Genomic DNA, 11,642 nt, shown 5'->3' on the forward strand with positions numbered 1-11,642 from the left:
TAGGGTTTAATATAAATCCCTTGGGTTTACAATCATGGTCATCCATGTTCAACGATGGTCTAATGTCATAATGTGTTAGAGATTGTCTCAATATGAAAATCAACCACGATCAACCATGGTCCAATGTCAGATTGTGACAAACATCATCTCAGTATGAAAATCAGTGATGGTAAACCATGGTCAACCATGTTTCTTTTAGGGTTTATTTATCTCAATATGAAAATCAATCATGATCAACCATATTCCAACATCGCATTGTGACAAGTATTACGTTAGTGTTTATAATATTTATCTTAGGGTTTATATTCCTTGGGTTTATAATATTTATCCCTTGAGTTTAATATTATTCCCTTGGGTTTATAATATTTATCTTAGGTTTTATATACCTTGTGTTTATGATATTAATCCCTTGGGTTTTTAGTATTAATTCCCTGTGTTTATAATATCAATCCCTTTAAGGTTTATATACCTTGCATTTATAATATTAATCCCTTGGGTATAATATTATTCCCTTGGGTTTATAATAGCTTTGGGTTCAATCATGGTCAACCATGGTCACATTGTGACAAAGTATATCTCTTGGTCCAACGTCACATTTTGAAAAATGTTGTCTCAATATAAAAATCAATTATGGTCAACCATATTCCAACGTCACATTGTGACAAATATTTATCTTAGGGTTTATAATATTTATCTTAGGAGATATATTCATTGGGTTTATAATATTTATCCCTTGGGTTTAATATTTATCCCTTGGGTTTATAATCCCTTGGGTTTATTATTCCCTTGGGTTTATAATATTTATCTTAGGGTTTATATACCTTGGGTTTATAATATCAATCCCTTGAGTTTATTTGGTTCATATTCCTAGGGTATAATATTATTCATAGGGTTTATAATATTAATCCTGGTGTTTAATATGAATCGTTTGGGTTTACAATCATGGTCATCCATGGTTAATGATGGTACAATGTTACAATGTGTTAGAGATTGTCTCAATATGAAAATCAAGCATGGTCAACCATGGTCCAATGTTGCATTGTGACAAACATCGTCTCAATATGAAAATCAATGATGGTGAATCATGGTCATGCATGTTTATTTTAGGATTATAATATTTATCATAGGGTTTTTATACCTTGGGTTAATAATATTTATCCCTTGTTTAATATTATTCATATGACGTTTACATCCATATCAAAAGTGAAATCAATGGATAGTTTGCAGATTTCACTGCCTTTTACTTTTCAGCGTTATGCAAAAATGCAAGACAAAGCGAGAAGGGATTGTTTGGAAAACATGAATGGTTGTGATCATTGTCTTGTTGATTTGAATTGGTGCTACTTTTTTCATCGATCTTAGTGTGTTTTGGAAGAGGTTAGCATTTAATAATTGTGTTCTAGTGGAGTGTTTAAAGTTGAATTTCCTATCAACCACATTTAAATTGTTATTTGATTTTTATTAGATGTTTATTTCACAATTATTTCATTATTATTTATTAAATGATTATTAATATAATTTATTAAATGATTATTTAAATAATTGTTGTTATTATTATTATTTAATATAATAGTAATAATATAAGAATTATTATTATTAATATGGTTATTATATTTATATTAATATTATTGATAATAACATTAATTCTTAATATTATTGATAATTAATATATGTGCTTGATATGGGCCTATCGACGTTTATCAACCACATTTATTAATGTGGTTGTGCTAGTAATATATATATTCCATAATAAAGACTTGTATTGAACAATGGTTTAAGTAAAGTCGAGGGATATATGAAGTTCAAATCTCTACAAAAATAAAAAAGAGTTATATCCATCAAGATTTGTAAAAGGTAACAACTTAGAGTCATTTACGACTGGTCAACATGTGCATTGAATTACAACCACTTTCAATCAATCTTCAATTATGCCTTCATGGAGATGAGTGATCTTGTGGCTCGAAAAGCATGAGTATAGAATGAGAAAGGGATGCTTGGTCAAATAGTTGTTCTGCATTCAAGTAAAAAGTCCTCATTCATCCATAAGAAAAAGTATGTTCTAACTATTAATACAAAGAGGTGGGCCACCATTATTGTCGAGCATCATCTTTATGCATGAAAATTAATGAAATTGCTTCTTACAAGAAATTAGAATATGTCTAGACTTTAATGCAACCAACATTTGGTTTTCTTGGAGAATAAAAATAGGTAATCAAGTACAATCAATGCACCCACTTAATCCATATTACTACCTAAATTAATTTGTGGATATATCAAAAAGTGTATTTATATGATGGAGAGCAATTTATATAAGGTTTATTGCTATTGACCTTGTTGAAGATTGTATGTGTTAGTTGTGTCATTAATTTTTCCCTGTTTTTCCTTGTACTTTAGATTTGTACTCTCAATACTGCAATCATAATTCCTGGTAGGCCAATCCTGGCTCTACTATTATCTTTCGATTGTATCCTCAATGTAGAGCTAGGAAGCTTTGATGTTTCCAATCATGTTGTTTTTAGTAACTATAAATAATATGTTTCGTTAATCTATTTTATCGGTTCATTGGTCATGTGTGGTTGTGCAATTAGTCTACTTGTTGAATATAAGTATATCTAAGCTACTCGTTATTTCCTATTACATTCTACAGTATGCCAAATAGAATAATAAATTTTCTCCAATCGAAGTCCACAATTTGATGTTGGTGGTGTTGTGTGCTCACTCAAATGATATGCATGCTTGTGGGGACAATATCAACAATGGAAATTAGCACAATTTCAATTCTATTGAGAGAATCTTTCTAGTAAATCACATTTCAATATTTCTAGTTGACGCGTTTCGAACCGCTCAATGTGGTTCATCATCAAGATCTTGATGAATGAACTCATCAAATCATGTAATTATATATTAAAGAGATGCAAAATGGCTAGAGAAATGAACGCTAAGGATAATAATGAATTAATTAATATGAAAGTTATATAATTTAAAAATTATAAACATTAAACCATTTATAAATTAATTAATATAAAAAAGGAATTACTAAATTTAGTCGTAATCTAACTTATAGACAAAATGATCTTTTTGACGACATTTTTCTGATTAATTAATCAAAATCTGATAGATATTTTTAAAAATTTGAGTTTAAATTGTTTAATCTCCATAATTCGAGTGCCTCAAGGGTTTTTCAGGGTGTTGAATCCATTTATGCATTCAAAAACTTATTTTAAACAACAACAAAAACTAAAAAGGTTATTTCGTCTTAGACTATGCCCTAAATTTATTCTTGATTTTCAAAAAATATTGATTATAATAATAGGTTATTATTATTCTCATAATAACAATTTCTATTTTCATGAAGAACTAATATTAAAAATATTATTATTTCAATGAAAATAAATAAATAAATAAAAATAAAAGGATCATCATTAATAAAAAAATTTAAAAAAAAATGAGGAAAAAAGGAGAAACCGTCGGGAAAGAAAGGAGAGGGAGAAAGGCACCAACTTAGGGAAAAAGAGACGGGATCCCACAACTATTAATCTTCCACCCATCAAATCTATTCAACAACATAAACCTTTTTATCAATTTCGATATCCTTCCTAAACTTTTGGTGATGGAAGTGGTCTATCCTTGCAATGACTTGGGAATCTTCCAAACAAACATGATGTTTAGTTTTCTCAACATGTTTCTCTAAAGTTGAGGAGTGTGTCCTACAATATTTGATATCAGCAACATGTTCACGAATCCTTTGATTTATAGAGTGACATGTTTTTCCAATATAGGAGGTCCCACATGAACATGGGATTAAATAAACACCTTTCATGTCTTTTGGATCCAATAGATATTTGATGGATTTGAGGGAGCTATGAATGGTGTTCAAGGGTCTAAACATTATGAATTACAAAAGTGTGCATTCTGAAATTCAATTCTCCTACAAACATGTTCATGTTTATGATTTTTAGTCTTTGCAAAATATGTACTTTTTGGTGCATAAGATTATTCATAATATCTCACAACATTTTGTGTGTACCTAGTATTTTCGTAATGTCTTATTGAGAACAATGCAATATAGACAATGGAATGTGAAGAATCACTAATGAAACTATTAAAATATCTTTATGAGAGATTGTAGTAGAGTGTAAAGGTAAAGACAAAGGTAGAGGTGAGTTCTTTTTTGGTGCAAAATCTGTGTATGATTTGTTAGAAAATCCTTCTCATTTCAAATACAACAATTCTCCTCCCTCTTAATGATTTAGGTTTGATTTATAGTGCATAAGGTTACTCATAATATTGTTGGTCTCTAATTAATATTTCTCATAAGATATGTTGATATTTTGTGCAAGGTGTCCTTGATAGGCCATCGAAGCATTTTGGGGTTGCGGATAGGCGTCTCTATTTGTTTCTTTTTTCATGTTTTCTTTTTGTTAGTTTAGTTGTTTTTTATTATTGTTGTGATTTTTTTTCTAATCTTAATTTTTTTTTCCTTCACATTTGTGAGCATGGCCATGCTAATTTTTTGTTGATATATATAATTTAGTTTTATTTTTTATTTTTTTCTCATGTGCCCTCTTTTCTATTTTTCTTAATTTCATTCTTCTTTTTCTTGGAGTTGGGGGTAAGGGAGAATTGGTGAAACAAGTCATTATAGCCTATGTCATGGTTTTAGTTCCAAGATTGTATTGGGAAAAGGCAATGGATGTATGTATTACAGAATTTACTTGTTTACTATTATATAATTACGCCGTAAGGCGTTTCCCTTTAAAATGAATTGTTCCAGGTGTTGCTGTGTCCTATTGTTGACCGTAGATTTGTGGTGTTAGACGATTGAATGAAGTGTGATCGTTGATCTGGAACACTGAAAAGTTAATGAGGAAGCGGGACAGACACACCGCCAGTGAGCCATTGGTTTCAGCGGCTCGTTTCGCAGCTGATATGGGCTTGTTATAATCATGGTGCAGCAAACAGAGACCCGAAAAAGATACCCGCAATGTATACTTAACGCAGACCGGCTACCTTGCCCTGTGCAAACCTACCGGTGCATGATCTACACCAAAATGCCCAAAGATCTACCATCCCTGCTGCTTCACCCATATAAATCTCACGATAGCTCGATTTTTATGTCTGTGCTGCCGCGCCCTTTGCTCAAGTGAATGAATTTGTTGCAGGATTCCAATCCGAGTCTCTGCTCAGCTGTGTTCATTTCTTCACTGCAACGCTAATTCCATTTGGAACTCGCAGCTCATCCTCAGTCAGGTCATTTGGCTCCTTTCTTGGGTAAGAGATGTGAGAAATCCGTGGAAACTCCAATCATTGCCTCATTCTTGAAATTGCTTACCTACAATCCATTAGTACGGCATTACAGCACTGCGCTGATAGCCTATAAGTTGGTAGTATGTGATTAGTGGGGAAGATTAAATGAAGTCATGGATTATGGAATTTTTTGTGCTAATTTTGCATGTATACATTTCTGAAATTGAAATTGATAGTGATGTTTCTTGTCACAGTTTGGTGTGTGGATTAGTGTGCATTTTATCACAAGGAGCTCATATTCTTGGTGGACAGGTTCCCTTGGCACTCGCGGGTAAGTGTTTTAGTTTATAATTGCACATTTATTTTAGGTCGATTTAATGGTCCTTTAAAGTCTGATAAATTTGGGGTTACTGGTTCTTTGGGGTTTTAGTATTCTTTCTTCACTATAATACAGTTATTTTTAGGGAAATTAATGAAAAGTAGCATTGCAGTAATCTTTCTTCTCGTTTTGCCTCTGTGGATTGCTCTTCGTACTTTTATTATTAAATTATTATATGGATTGCAGATATGTTTTCGCTTCTCAGACAAAGTTCTACAAGCAAATGCCATTTTCTTTCTCCCTGGTCTGCTGCTGATCGGTGAAGGGTTTCGAGACGGGTAGGACTAAAATAAAATATCTCTCACACAGCCGAAAAAATATTCACTAATGATTCATTCAACGGTGAGGTGAAATTTTCTCAGATTTCAAAATTCTAGTGTTCTCTTTAATGGTTTAAAAAGCTGAGACAAATTTGTTGCCGATGTCTTGTCCAAGCTCGGCACCGATGCTCCACAGGATGCTCTGCACATCGAGATGACTGTGGATGGCTGTTCATATGATGCGGGTTCACTACTTTTCCCCAGAGAGGGTTTACTGCCCTCAACAATTACAGTTCTATGTATTTTTTAAATTTGGTGTTTTTATAAATTTAAGATGTATATTGTCCAATTCTTCCGGAATTGATGGTCTCTTGTATTATTTAAAAAAACTTTTCAGATAAAATTTTCTTAAATAATTTAATATTAAATTCAAACATTCAGCATCGTCTAGGGCTAAAAAACTGAACTTTTGTTTCCTGTAATTCTTACGATTCTTAGTTTAGGGTTATTACACCGTTACAGCTAAAGACTGCTCTCTTTTTTCTCCTGTAATTATTTAGGATTTTAGGGTTAGGTTACTGCACTGAGAGAGCCATTTCTGTACATGGTGGGGCTGGGTTTAGGGTCCATTGAATATCGACATTAGCACAGACTCCTGTAAGGCAAGCTTAATATCCATGCCACGTTACATATGTTGAGTTCACACAAATTGAGGTGGTGAATAAGGTCAGGGTGAAGGATTCATCAACACTCGCTGTGTTTATGGGTGAGTCGATTTGAAAGTAGATTGCATTGAATACTGACATTAACACATCCATCTAAACCTGAGCACGAATTGAGCTGCTCTACTGGGTGAGGATAAATGATTTATCGAACATTTATTGAGGTGCTGGTCTGGGCTAAGTTAATGAATTGATCAAACACTTTCTTTTAATATATAGGTGCATTCAAGGTACAGTGCACTGAATATGAACATTAACACAGATCCATTTAAACCTGGTCTGATATGTATAGCTGGGTTGTGAAGCTAGGCAGCATATCTCGACAACATAGAAATGGTCATGTATTAAATCTGAACATGCATACTTGGCTTCATAATCTCGATGTGTTTCTCAAAGCCGTGTTTGGATGCGTTAAATGATAAGCATTTTGCTGCATTTGGAATTGTTGCTCTTGCTTTCTGCATTTGGAATTGTTGCTCTTGCTTCATTATATTGCATTGTGGATTGCTATTTTGGTAACTCGTAACTCTTTCAATGCAGAGAGAATTCCAAACCAATCTTGAAAGCTCCAGAGATAAATCTGGGAGGCAGCAGGGAGTGGCATTGGTCATAGGGGTAACAGGAATTGTAGGAAATTGCTTGGCAGAAATATTGCCATTATCTGACACTCCTGGTGGACCTTGGAAAGTTTATGGAGTTGCTAGGAGGCCTAAGCCAGATTGGTCTCCAGATAGTCCAGTGGAATATGTTCAATGTGATGTTTTAGATAGAGAGCAAACTTTAGAAAAGGTGAAGGATGTCACTCATCTCTTTTGGGTTGTTTGGGTTAGCAGAGAGACAGAGGAGCAGAACTGTGAGGACAATGGAAGAATGTTGAGTAATGTGTTAGATGCCCTCCTGCCGAATGCAGAGAATTTACAGCACATATGTCTTCAGACTGGAGGGAAACACTACATTGGTCCATTTGATGCAGTGGCCATGAATTGTAAATATCAGCCTCACGAGGCACCCTTTCACGAAGAGCTACCTAGGCTACCTGTGCCCAATTTCTACTACACTCTCGAGGATATTGTATTTGAGGCTGCAAAGAAGAAAGAAGGATTAACTTGGTCCATTCACCGTCCGACACACATATTTGGCTTCTCTCCGTGGAGCTTGATGAATGTTTTAGGCACACTCTGTGTTTACGCTGCCATTTGCAAACATGAGGGGTTTCCTTTCAAGTACCCAGGGAACATAATTTCGTGGGAACAGTTTATGGATGCATCTGATGCAGAATTAATTACAGAACAAGAAATTTGGGCTGCCACAGATCCTTATGCCAAGAACCAGGCCTTTAATTATGCTAATGGAGACGTGTATAAATGGAAACACCTCTGGGGAATACTCGCAGAGAAATTTGATCTGGACCCCTTACCATATGAGGGTGAAGGCTTCAGTTTGGCTGAGGCGATGAAAGACAAAAATCTGGTTTGGGATGCCATTGTCAATGAAAATAAGCTCCGCCCAACAAAGATCAAAGAAGTTGGAAACTGGTGGTTTGCAGATTTAATACTAAATCCACCTTGGGGATCTGTACTTAGCATGAATAAGAGTAAAGATATGGTTTCTTTGGGTTTCGAAACACAGAAACTTCCATGGGGCAATGGATTGACAAAATCAGGTCATCTAATATTGTTCCCTAGGTTTGATCGATCCCATTGTCTTGAATTAAAACCAAGCGGAGGGCTTACTTCACCGTTCATTCAGAACTTGCTTTTGTGATTCAACTTTCAAATTGTGCAGTGGAGGATTCAGGATAGTTATGCTATATTTTGAAAGTTCTAGTTGGAGGTGTTGATAATAACAGAGCATATTTCCAGAGGAACGTAGTTTTGTCAAGTCGAAGTATAGTTTGTGAGACTGGTTTGAAAATTGCTTGATATTTGGCGTGTTGTAACTTTGAAATGGAATTCCAGAAAGAGCTGAATCTCCAGTCTATTATTTCATCCAATTTTTCAAGCCATTTAGTTCTGTTACTAAAATCGAGCATTGGTAATGGCCATCTTACAGGATTGTTGATGTGTATCGTCTTAATCTTGATCAAATTGTGTTGCAAATTCAAGTTGATTCTATTATTTCATCCAATTTTTCAAGCCATTTAGTTCTGGTACTAATATCGAGCATTGAAAATCACCATCTTACATTATCGTTGATGTGTATCGTCGTAATCTTTATCAAATTGTGTAGGCTGTCAACATTGAGCGTCTAGAGCAATTAGTGCAAATTCAAGTTGAGGTATCATGGTTATCTGCCAAATACTCTTTGTTCTTTGTGTATGGTGGAGGATATGGAGTATTTCTTCAAAACCACTAATATTCACTCTAAATATGTTACTTTGATTTCATATTTCCAGATTCCTGTTTTGATATATTTCCTGATTACTTTATTATCAATGAACGAACATATGCAGTCACTAGAATATAGGCTTATACAATATAATTAAACTATTTCATCACCATAAATTATAAATTTAAAATGCACACTTAAACTTGCAAATAGATTTGGACAAACTGGAAAGTAATATAATCCATATCAAAAGAACATTAATTCAGCATAATCACAAGTTATGAACACTTCATTTTTAGGAAGTATCCCTGTTGCACCAGCTCTCATTGCAATAGAGGCCAACCCCTAAGCTAAAACTATGAATCCACAAGGGTGATTTACCTATGGTTAACTTTAACTCTCTTCACATAGTTCAATTTCTCTGCTCACAAACAATTTTTCATCTACAACAACCCCAATCCATAGTACTTTTTCATGTTAGCTTGTAATCCAAGGAATGGGGTCAGTTTTACTAATCAACAATCCATTAGGCTAATCCACTTTCATTCCGGGCTCCAACATAGCATGGCCAAGAATTTTCACTGTTGGAATTCCAAATATTTTGAGTTGTAGAAAACTTTCAGAATGATAACAATCATCATTACAAATAGTCTTCATTACATTTATAAATATTACACTATAACTAACATACCAAGTGCCCAAGGGTTTCTCAAAACTCTGAATCTATTTATGCATTTCAAGCAACAAGAGATAGCGGTCTCACCAAGAATTGTATCATTGAATTCTGGTGAAAAAAGAAAAAAACATAAAACTATTAAAGTTCACCTTTATATTAATATTCAATGTTTCGATTACAAATTATGTTCGTTCATCTTATAGTTATTCATTATATACACATTTACATCATTGGTTGAGGGATTGGAATTGACATATTACAATTGCAATGCCTCCAACCTCTTAATTAGGACACTGTTATACAATACCATTCAATGCCATGTCAGAATCTTCTCTAATGGTTAGTTTTGCAACCATGGTTAGTTTTGGCTGGAAACTAACTTATTTACTAGTTTTGTTTTAAAATAACTAAATGGCAAGTCTATCATTTTGGTCTTCTTAATATATTGCAACTTTTGTTTTGAATATTATTATCTTCGATGAGGAAAAAAACAACATTGTGTTAGAAGTACTCCTTGACCGTGAATAGAATGTTTGTATTTACTTCCTATTTTAGAATACCAAGTAGGTGTTTTATGTTTTTTTTTTGTAATTTTTTATGATATTTGTAGATGAAAGCTAATTGATTATTTGAAATTTCATTTAGATTAACATTTAGCTTCTTTGTAATTTTTATGGTGTTTGTAAATCAGATTGAATTGATTATGTCAAACTAAATTCTGATCAAACACTAAGTATAGTTTCTTTGAATTCATTACTTGGACCCCCACTATTGAATGATCACATCTAGCAATATCTTGATAATATCTACAAAATCCTGTAGACCATGCTCATTGAAGCCCATTATTGGTCTTTGTGTATTCTACTCAGTTATGCAATCTAGGCCAAAAGTATTGGAGTGCAAGATTGAATTATCATAGTTGGAAAAATGATAGGTCGTGTTAATACTATACACATTAAATTGGATGTTATCATATTGATGTGGAGTTATGAACTTTAAAATTAACTAAATACTATACACATTAAATTGCATGTTATCATATTGATGTGGAGTTATGAACTTTAAAATTAACTAACTTTTAAATTCGATTTTTTAAAAATAATTATGGAGTATGTCTTGCCATTATGTTAGACAAACATCATAATGATTTCCAAGATGTTATTTATCATATTGAGCCCAAGAAAACAAGTAATGAGAACTTTTGACATAGGGTAAGGGTGGGTTTTTGTTTTAGCTTCAACCACCTTTTTGAAGTGTAGTAAGAGTGGTTTTCTTTTTTGCTTCAACTACCTTGTTTAAGTGTACAAATTTTGAAAATCTAGTTAATTTGAAACTTTTACATCATTTCAATAAGGCCGCGTGTTTATCACATAGAAATAGAATTCTTAGTATTAAATATTCAAAGACATTTTTGCAAACATCTTAAATCTGTCCACCAATAATCTAGGTATGTTCAAGTAGATAAAACACTAAAATACTTATACAACCTTTACGGCATGATCTAATTAAGCATATATGAAAACTACATTTATTAATAGCCAATATATAACAACACATTCAAATCCTAAGTTTCATTTAAGGCATACCAAATCACTCAACATTTCATCTTCACTATCCCAATAAATTATTGTATAAAACTAATGATGAAATTAAGAAAACATTGGTACAACCCTTTATCACAATATGAATATAAAGTACAACATCCTATCTTTTCCAATGTTGGCATATCAAGTTCTTCCTCTTTATCTCAATCGAGGACTTCTCCAAAGCATCCTAGACTCTAGTAAGAGAATCCACCTTCACTACAAACCTCAACCAACAAGAACGTTTAGCAAGACATCTCCTTAAATGAGGAGCTTATAGCCCACTTGCTTCACCAACATGGATCATATACATAATTAAATTCAAATCCATGTTTATTTGTCTCATTTAGAGGTCCATGCTCTTCTAATCATTGCAAGGCATGTTCCAACATTTCAATGCTAAGTGCAAACTTCTATGTGCCATGGTCTTCTACAAGCATGCACAAT

At 33.2% G+C, this 11,642-nt stretch overlaps 1 pseudogene; it reads left to right on the plus strand.

Annotated features, from left to right (window-relative positions):
- The first annotated feature begins 4,913 nt into the window (after nt 1-4,913).
- LOC149161176 (3-oxo-Delta(4,5)-steroid 5-beta-reductase-like) lies at nt 4,914-8,632 on the plus strand (annotated as a pseudogene).
- The last annotated feature ends 3,010 nt before the right edge of the window (nt 8,633-11,642 follow it).

This window comes from Pinus tabuliformis, chromosome 5_2 (genome assembly GCF_031772625.1).
Source record: "Pinus tabuliformis cultivar Carrire ecotype Pingquan chromosome 5_2, CPIR1, whole genome shotgun sequence".
Taxonomy (NCBI): domain Eukaryota; kingdom Viridiplantae; phylum Streptophyta; class Pinopsida; order Pinales; family Pinaceae; genus Pinus; species Pinus tabuliformis.